At 41.1% G+C, this 8,247-nt stretch overlaps 1 long non-coding RNA gene across 1 annotated transcript in view; it reads left to right on the forward strand.

Moving 5' to 3' along the window:
* The window catches only part of LOC116811457 (uncharacterized), a 59,740-nt gene that overhangs the window by 40,555 nt on the left and 10,938 nt on the right, over positions 1-8,247 (forward strand). Inside the window, exons 2-3 of the long non-coding RNA XR_009211975.1 lie at positions 5,379-5,519; positions 7,764-7,885. This is a non-coding gene — a long non-coding RNA (uncharacterized LOC116811457). The remainder of the gene's footprint in view (positions 1-5,378; positions 5,520-7,763; positions 7,886-8,247) is intronic.

Consider the following 8,247-nt stretch of genomic DNA (forward strand, 5'->3'; position numbering starts at 1 on the left):
TTTTTTTTTTTTTTTTTTTGAGACAGAGTCTTGCTCTGTCAGCTAGTCTGGAGCACAGTGGCATGATTTGGCTCATTGCAACCTCTGCCTCTTGGGTTCAAGGGATTCTCCTGTCTCAGCCTCTGGAGTAGGTGGGATTACAGGCACAAGCCACCATGCCCAGCTGTTTTTTGTATTTTTAGTAGAGATGAGTTTCGCCATATAAGCTAGGCAGGTCTCGAACTCCTGACATCTGGACTGCCTTGGCTTCCCTGAGTGCTGGGATTACAGATGTGAGCCACCGCTCCCAGTCACATGTTTCTGTTTTTGTTTTTTTTAACTAAAAACTTCATTTTAATATTTCTATTTCAAATCTAACATTACAAGAATTTTTCTTGTTTGTTTTTTAAGATTTGTTATTTATAATTGTGGCAAAATACACATAACATTTACCATCTTAACCATTTTTTAAGTGGCATTAAGTATGTTCACACTGTTTTGCAGCCATCACCACTATTTATCTCTAGAATTATTTTCATCTTGCAAAACTGAAACTCAGTATCTATTAAACAAGTATTTCCAATTCCCCTGGGATTGAGTACTTATTGTTTTACAATAATAATCTACCAGACATTTTTAATCAGAACAAGGCTTATTTTTAAAGACATAATTAGCATATAGCATGCATTTATACTTGCCAGCCCAACCTATGCCTAAGGTGTATTCTATCCAGGATACAGACATATCTTCAGGACCCAACGTAGGAGCTCCACAGAAGTCTGTTTTACTCAGATAAAAAAGCCTATTGAGAAGGAATTCCTTCCAAGTTCAGGCTGAGAAGCAGTATGGGCCACAGCCAGGGAGCCTGATTAGAGAAATTGGTTGACATTCAGACCCACGTCCATTGATCACTCAACAGGGAAGTCTACCTAATTCTCAGATTCCAAGGGGGAAAAAAGTGAAGTGTGCTTTTAATGAAATCCACATGGAATATTAGGAGCTTACAGCATATAGCTGCCAGCTTCAGGAGCAATCAGTGCAGGAGCCAGCCATCTGGCAGCAGTAGGGGCTTTAGCAGTGTTAAACCCTGGAGCCCATGAGACGGAGCTCAGTATATTCATCATCAGCCACCAGTGGTGGGACTCAGACTGTGTGGGCAGTGGTTGTGAGATTTTTAGACAGGACATATTTCTATCAGCAGGAACATGAGGCATCACTACAGAGCCCTGGGAAATGACAGGCATTATTCAGTAGCCAAAGGAACTGCTCAAGTAGTTAGAAAAGCACTGAAGTCTCCACCATATGGAATGCTGAAAAGCCCTAGAAATACTGGGTTCCAGGGAAAATCTGAGAGAGAAGAGCCATAAGAAGTCCTGGGTACTAGTCTAGAAACCACAGCTTGCTATGAGTGTGGCTAGGGCAATTCACTGAATCTCTCTGGGTCTTTGTTTTCCCTTCTGAAAGTAAAAGAATTGGGATACATGATTTGCTTGGTCTTTTCTAACTGATATTATTTTACCTGAATATTATACGAATGTTGTTATATTATCTCAAGCTAGCCTTTACATTAGTGCCAGCTTTTTTTGTACAAAGTCTGTATTCTGTAATTAATTAATTAATTAATTAATTAATTAATTAATTAATTAATTAGAGAGTCTCACTCTGTCACCAGGCTGGAGAACAGTGGCGTCATTACAGCCCTCTGCAGTCTGGAACTCCTGGGCTCAAGTGGTTCTCCTATGTTTGCCTCCCCAGTAACTGGGACTAAAGGCGTGCATTACAATGCCCAGATAATTTATAATTTTTTTTTTTTTAGAGACAAGATCTTACGTATTTCCCAGTCTGGACTGAAACTCCTGAGCTTCAGCAGTCCTCCCTCCTCAGCCTCCGAAAGCACTGAGATGATAGGTGTGAGCCCTCATGAACAGCCAATGTCTCTGAGTCTTTGTTTCCCCATCTGAAAATAAGAGAATTGGGATGCATGATTTGCAAGGCATTTTTTAACTGAAATTATACTATCTGCATATTGTGGTACACTCTCAAGCTAGTGTTTAAGTTCATGCTAGCTTCTGGTTGTGTAAGTCCACAGTCTTAAACCATGCTTTTTTTAAAAAAAGAGGCTCTCATTTTTTTCAAAGCATAAATATTAGCTAACCATTAAGATGGACAAGGTCTTTGGCATGAAGACATTGTGTAACTGGATTATTTCATTCAATCTTACATGAGGAAATCAGTAAGAAGTTACTTTTCACCAGCTTTGTCTGTATTTAGCATTTAAGCACATTAAACTAAATTGGGGGCCTTTAGACTCAATGGCAAAAATAGTTTCACATAATAATAGCAGAGTGCTTTTTACATTCATGATCTCTGTTTGAACATGTTAAATTCAAGACACCAGGTAGATGTCTGTATGGAGAACCTGATTCAATGTTTGGACATACAGTCTCTCTGGATGTAAAACTGTGGTATTTCTTAGCATTCATTTGGTATTTAATCTCACCAAGACAGCAGGTGTATTTCATAAAGGTAAGGAGGAGATCACGAAAGCAGAAAGCATCTTGAGGCTTACCAATTGCACAATGGACAATGGACACTCAGAAGTGGCAGCAGGTCAGGAAATATGTTTAGTCATTGTTTGATTGTTTCTTTGAGTATTTGCACAAAGTTAGTCTACATATTTGTTTAAATTATTAAACTAATGGTCATACAACTGGAGGAAAATCTGTGTGTCTGTCTTCTCTTTAAAAATTGGAAGCTACTACAGGGTAACATTCTTCAGGATGGGTGCAAGCCCTGGGTTGGCAAAGTCTCTTCCCCATATTGATTGCTAAACCCAGGCCATTTCCCATCTCCCGTCCAGCCTTTGTAAATATGTGGGGTTGTGATCCTGATTCTGAGGTCCATGAATGAGGAAGAACCAGCAAATAGAGACTCTGCAGAAAGAGGGACACAATAGGAACCTCAGAGAGTGTGTTGAAAGAGGAGCGCATACCTGAGCGAGGGAAAGGCTCACTCTGGCAGGTGTTGCTGGAAAGCCAGGGAAGAGATTCTGCCACACCGTGTGCACTGGCCTTGATGCCCAGTGTCCTCAGTGACTCTGGGGGTGCTGTCCACATGCACTAAGTCTGGTGTGAGTGCAAGAGCAGATGCAGAGTAAGGTCAAATTCACATGCCACTTTACATGCTGAAGGGCCATCAGTTCTCCACATATGCAGCAATGAGAGTCCAGTGTCGGGAGAGAACAGATAGGTACACTAAAAGCACAGAATCCACCACTACATATGCATGTAAGACATCTGGACTATACTCCCTAAATCTATACACATTTAAAAAAATTAAAAGTAAGTAAAATTAAGCTGAGCACAGTGGCTCATACCTATAATTCTTGTCCTTTGAGAGGCCAAGGCAGGAGGATCACTTAAGCCCAGGAGTTTAAGACCAGCTTGGGCAACATAGCAAGACCCTATCTCCTCAATAATAATTGAAAAAAAAAAATTAGCCAAGCCCAGTGTTGCTCACCATCATACCAGCTACTCAGGAGGATGATGTGGGAGGAGCACTTAAGCCCAAAAGTTCGAGACCAGCTTGAGCAACATAGTAAAATCCTCTACTCTAAAACATAATAAAAAAATATTACCCAGGCATGGCAGTGTGCACCTGTAATTCTAGCTTGCTCAGGAGGCTGAGGTGGGAGAATCACTTGAGTCCAAGAGTTGGAGGCTGCAGTGAGTTATAATCACATGATTGCACTCCATCCTGGGCAACAGAGCCAGAACGCTGTCTCAATTATTTTTTAAATGAAAATAAATAAAAATAAAATTACTTAATAAAATGAAAAAAATGTTCAATTTCTTTCATTTTACAGTTAAGAAAACTAAGATTCAGAGAGCTGATACAATTAACAGCTACCCACCCCACCACCACCTAAACTGAATGTAATAAAATTTTTTCCTGTGCTAGTGAGAAAAATAAAGAATATATATATATTTTTTTCCCTGGGAAGGTGAGAAACAGAAAGAGAAAGTAATGAGTTCTGTCTCATAGTGTCAGGGTCAGTGCAGCAGAGACTTGGCTCTAGAAGTTTGTTTTTGTTTTTGTTTTTCATTTTTTGATTTTTTTGAGAGCGAGTATCTCTCTGTCACCCCAGTTGGAGTGCAGTGGCACAATCTCAGCTTGCTGCAACATTTGCCTCTGGGGTTCAAGCGATTCTCCTGCTTGAACCAGCCTCTCAAGTAGCTGGTATTACAGGCATGTGCCATCATGGCTGGCTAATTTTTGTATTTTTAGTAAAGACAGGACTTCACCATGATTTGTAGGCTCATTACAAATTCCCGACTTCAAGTAATCTGCCTGCCTCAGCCTCCCAAAGTCCTAGGATTATAGGTGTGAGGAACCACAACCAGCCAAGAAGTTTTTGAGAGCAAGAATCTGGCTCAGGACTCTGAACCAGGAGGTGGGAGACGTAGTGCCTACCACAGCTTGTGGGGAGAAGACTAGAAAGACATTGATATTGAGTAAGATCTGGGGCTACCACACTACACACTTACCTGCCACATTCAAGGAAACCAAGCTAGGCCTTTATCTGGCTGGGAAACATGTTGAGTAACCTACCCATATTTGCTCAACATAAACTCTGGTTCTGAATATAGAACCTGTTGCAGGTGGGTCAGCAAAACCGCAGGAATGAGAAGAGAAGCAAACCACAAAATGAATTAGAAAGACAGCAACCCCCTCAACAAGAGAGAGTCTAACTCAAGAGAAGACAGGCTATGGAACACATACATGGACCTCCATACAAAAGAGGCATTGTGTGTGTATTCAAGCTGCCATTCTCCCTGAAGCTTCCTCCACCTGTTATTCTTGGAAGGAATGAAATGCAGTGAGGTGAGAGAGTGTTGAGATGGCAGACCTGGACAATGGATGAATTCTCTTCCCTCTGTACATTTTCCAGTACATAGAGCTTCCCCAGGCTGGTGGTCTTGTGCACTTTGAGTTTTGAAATGTTTCCATGTTTCCCTTAAAAAGCTACTAAACCAGGACAGGCATCACAACTTAGTCCTTTGAGGGGCTGAGACAGAAGGATCTTTTGAGCTCAGGAGTTTGAGACCAGTTTGGGAAATATAGCAAGACCTTATCTCTACAGAAAATACAAAAAGTAGCTGGGCATGGTGGCATATGCCTATAGTCCCAGGTACTTAGGAAGCTGATGTGGGAGGATTGCTTGAGCAAAGACAAGTGTCTTTCTTGCACATATTGTGTGACAAAGACAAGCTTTAAGAATGGCCTCTCCAGACACGTTGTGCAAGGAGGGATAGGGGTCCACGGGGAGGATGGTCACAGCCACGAGGAACCACGAGCCAGCATTGTTCAGTTCCTTTTTGTGTCCTTGTCCTTTACAGGAAGAAGAAGATTCCTTTCCACCTACTATTCTTTCTGTGAGAAGCTGAGAACCATGTAGCATCAAGGCCGAACATCATCCCAGTGATGGCTGATGACCTTGGCATTGGAGGTCCTGGGTGCTATGGGAACAAGACTTTCAGGTTGGAAAGGCAGCTCCTCAGTAAACACACAAATTATAATGTTGAAGAAAATCTTCCCCACAAGACATAGCCAAATATGTCTCACTTTCAACCTGAATCTTTGCATAACATTGCTTTTTACTTTTTTAAAAACAGATTGATCTGTGATGTTGCTTAAATTTTAAAAAGCATACGCAAAGATAAGATCTGCAGTTTTAAGAAAGCACTTTTAATTAATTATCTATGTATGTTTTCTGCCCCACCTTTTGCCTGCATTTATAAAACATTTACAGATTGCTTTTTACATCTGCGATATAGATCTTTTTAATTTAGTTTTTCTTATCAGTGTCATATTTTATTCAGTTTTTTATTTTATCTATTTTTTTAACTTTATGTATTCCTAAGGTGTATTGAGATAATAGATAACTGTTCCTACCAAGATGTCTTAATTAAAAAGTTAAAGTCAAGTCTTTAAAGTTAACTCTTTACCAGTTATCAAAAGAAAAAATGTCTGAAAGTCCCATGGAAGAATTCATAGCAATATCGACCCTAGATCTGTCTTGGGCTCTATGTTAGAGTCCCTTTTTTTTCTGAATTACATTTCTCATTTTATATTTTGTAATATCACATCCCAAAATAGTCATGTTTTTTCATGGGCCAATATAGACACTAGGAGGTTTAATTCAAATACAAAAACACTCTCCATCTTCTAAGTAGTTCACTGTTCAAGAAAACAGCAAAGTAGAAATACTGATAATTAAACACATTCACTAAATTAATAAATGGCCACTAGTTTGACATTACAGATCCAAAGGAAGTATTTCCCCCTTCAAGCTATGCATCACTGCAGCACTACTCTGGGAGAGCATTGCTCTAGGGAAGCCATGGGACCAGTGAACAAGATGTATACTCCCACCCCACAGGCAGCCATCTTGGAGGGGACCATAGTTAGCCATATCATTGCTTCACAGTGAGGAAGCTGCTGGGTTGTTGGAGTATGGACTACTCTCCTAAATATAGGTCAGTTCCTTGCATAAACAAGGAAGAGCACTGGAGGCCCATGAGAATTTCATCTGTACCTGGAACTGAAGGATGGCAGATGACTAGCCAGGCAGGGAGGAAGGGATTCCAGGATTCCCAGTGGAGGACCTGGGATATATCTTGTGGGGTATAGCTTAGTATGGTCCCAAAACTAAAACATATTAATTCCTAAATGACTTCCAAATGATGATCAGCCAATCCATTCATGGAGAAAAGGCACCAGGGTGGCTTATCTTGCATTAGGTATCACTTTACAAGTGAGCTCATATAAGTATTTATAAAGTATATTAAAAAATAAGCCAACAAAGGGTATGTGGGGGTTGCAGCATCTAATTTCTTCACTATAATGTTTCTGCCTTTTCCCTGGAGCATATTAACCCATTTGTTGATGCTCACTGTTGAGGCAAATGGAGTCTGATTATTTCCTGTCCCTGGGGGCATGAGGAAATTAGGCAGGGGCTTATTAAAGCTGGTTGTTGTTATTCCCTTTGGCTGTGTTGAGAAGAGGGGAGTCAGATTAACCCTGCAGATTTCTCTTTTGGGGAAACAGAGAAACTTGGGAGATGTGAGTGGGAGTACCTTCCCTCATTGTAGTATACCATTTCTAAGACTTGGTTTCTCTCTTCAAACTCAGGGCTAGTGGGACCAGGAGCTTGCAGCCCTCTATAGCATGAATGGACCTTCTGGGTATGTCCTACTTGCATCATTCACATAGCTCCATGGTTTTGTTATAGTTTGTGTCTTGGTTCTGTATTACTTCTTTCCTGCTTCCTCTGCATCTCATTTCTTGTCTCTGCCCCTCATAACCCCAGACTCACCCTTGCTCACTGAAAAGTTTCTCACTATAAAGAGCCACAGCACAGTTTCATTTTGAAAATTATCACAGGGTTGCTGGGCACGGTGGCTCACCCCTTTAATCCCAGCACTCTGGGAGGCCAAGGCGGGCATAATACTTAAGGTCTGGAGTTTGAGACCAGCCTGGCCAACATAGTGAAACCCTGTCTCTACCAAAAAATACAAAAATTGCCCAGGCATGGTGGCAAATGCCTGTTCTCCCAGCTACTCACGAAGCTGAGATGGGAGAATTGCTTGAACTGTCAGAAGCTGGGGGTTGCATTTGAGCCGAGATCGCACTGCTGCACTCCAGCCTGGGTATAGAGTGAGACCACGCCTCAAAAATAAATAAATGAAAATGATCACAAATGCTATGATTCTTTTTTCTAGGACTCCCAATATTGACTGGTTGGCCAGTAGGGGAGTGAAACTCACTCACCACCTGGCAGCATCACCACTGTGCACACCAAGCAGGGCAACCTTCATGACTGGCTGGTAGCCTGTCCAATCAGGTAACCTCCTATCTGCATTGCAGGGGCTGTGGTCTCCTTCAGGACAGCTTCCTTTTTTTTTTTTGGACTGTGTATAATTTCAATGTTTATTATCATTGTACTTTTTTGTGAAGTTATTTTTTCTGATTTGGTGTTTCTTTCTTTTTTTTTTTTTTTAATTTTTTTTTTTTTATTATTATTATACTTTAGGTTTTAGGGTACATGTGCACAATGTGCAGGTTTGTTACATATGTATCCATGTGCCATGTTGATTTCCTGCATCCATTAGCTCGTCATTTAGCATTAGGTATATCTCCTAATGCTGTCCCCGCCCCCCCCACCCCCCACCCCACAACAGTACCCGGAATGTGATGTTCCCCTTC

Source organism: Hylobates moloch, unplaced genomic scaffold (assembly GCF_009828535.3).
Source record: "Hylobates moloch isolate HMO894 unplaced genomic scaffold, HMol_V3 SCAFFOLD_25, whole genome shotgun sequence".
NCBI lineage: Eukaryota > Metazoa > Chordata > Mammalia > Primates > Hylobatidae > Hylobates > Hylobates moloch.